This window comes from Mus caroli, chromosome 1, assembly GCF_900094665.2.
Source record: "Mus caroli chromosome 1, CAROLI_EIJ_v1.1, whole genome shotgun sequence".
Classification (NCBI taxonomy): domain Eukaryota; kingdom Metazoa; phylum Chordata; class Mammalia; order Rodentia; family Muridae; genus Mus; species Mus caroli.
The window spans coordinates 150,609,148-150,610,645 of NC_034570.1; the positions used below are offsets into that span (position 1 = coordinate 150,609,148).

Genomic DNA, 1,498 nt, shown 5'->3' on the forward strand with positions numbered 1-1,498 from the left:
CGGGGCCAGCTCTTCTGCCTGCCGTACATGTTAAGGGGGGAAAGGGAGAGGGATTCCAAGAAGGAAAATCCACAACAAAAGGAGAAAGGATAAATGTTCAAGAAGTAGTGACAGCCATCACTACAGTCAACTCAGCAGGCCATTTATTTTCCCTCATCTGTGCCACTGAGAAGTCAGGGCTAGCTTCTCCTACATTCATCACCTAACACCAGCTAACCCATGCCCCCCCACCATCACCAGGCTTGGTTCTACTGTGCTACTCAGGCACGTTGTGGGGACAGGTTTCCTGCTTGCCCCAGGTATCAAGGAAGTAGGTATCTCTTCCTTGTCCACAATACCCACTCATAGGTAGGGCCAGTAGGCTGAATCACCAGCAAGTACTGCAGCTGGCTAGGGACAGAGTCAGCTCTGCTATTCTCATGCCTCCAGGGCCAGCTCTCCCATGAAGCCCAGGTGAGGGGTGGGCCCAGTTCTGCACAGCCCTCAGATCTCAACAAGTCCCCATGTAGCAGCTCAGACCAGGGATATCCACCTGGCCTTTAGTGGTAACAGACCCCTACTGCAGGAGGGCCATGGACCCAGATGCCGCCCCAGGTGGCATCACTGGCTACTCACATCAGGCTGTTCCTCACTACCCCCGAGTCTCCAGTTCTGCCTCTCTTCATTGTGCCCACATCCTTCTGTTTCTCTTTCTCTTCCATCTCTCCATCACTTATTGGTGCCTTTTAGTGGTGCCCGGGGTCTCTGAGTGTCTGAGGTTGGCTCAGGAGTGGTCCCGGAAGTGCAGCGCCATGGCATCAGGCACGGGTCATCTTGGGCATGGTCTTTCTGTTTTCTGGGCCTGTACAGCGCCGGACTAATGGTCATCTCAGGCTACTCAGGCTAGCTCCCCGTCTGGACCCCATGGTGCTGGCCAAGTGGTTGTCTTAGGCTTGTTCCTCACCTGGTCACATGAGTGACCTTTTTACAAGGGTCGTCTGTCTCCAGCTCACTCCCAGGAGGGGCTCATATTCCCAGGTGAGGTTCTTCTCATCTCTGGCTTGCTCCCCATCCTGGAAAGCTATCTGGGCCTGCCTGGTACTCAACTGGTGATCATCTCAGGCTAGCCCCCTGTCCAGGCCCCCTAGTGACTGAAGGGTGGTTGTCTCAGGCTTGCTTTTTTTTTTTTTTTTTTCAGAGTGTTAGACTACTAATCATGATCAGAGCACTGAGCATAGGCATAGCCTCTGTCACCTACTGACACACAAGTGACACAGCAGCCATACCTACAATGCCTCTAAGGGCATTCAATGTTTTCTTACTATCAAATGACTTACTGAACAGTTATTGACATGAAACTGAAATCAGTATTCCATTGAATACATGGGGTGACCTTTGGTTTTGAAGGTCATCTGGGTGCTCATCTTGCTGCCCCCCAGTCTTTATATACACCTGCCACTGTGCTATACACCTTCTACTCTCTATGCCTGATCTAAAGTCAGCACTAGGATGTCTATCA

The 1,498-nt window shown here is 51.7% G+C and overlaps 1 pseudogene; it reads right to left on the bottom strand.

Annotated features, from left to right (window-relative positions):
• Positions 1-1,177: 1,177 nt before the first annotated feature.
• Positions 1,178-1,287, bottom strand: LOC115032495 (annotated as a pseudogene).
• Between the last annotated feature and the right edge of the window lie 211 nt (positions 1,288-1,498).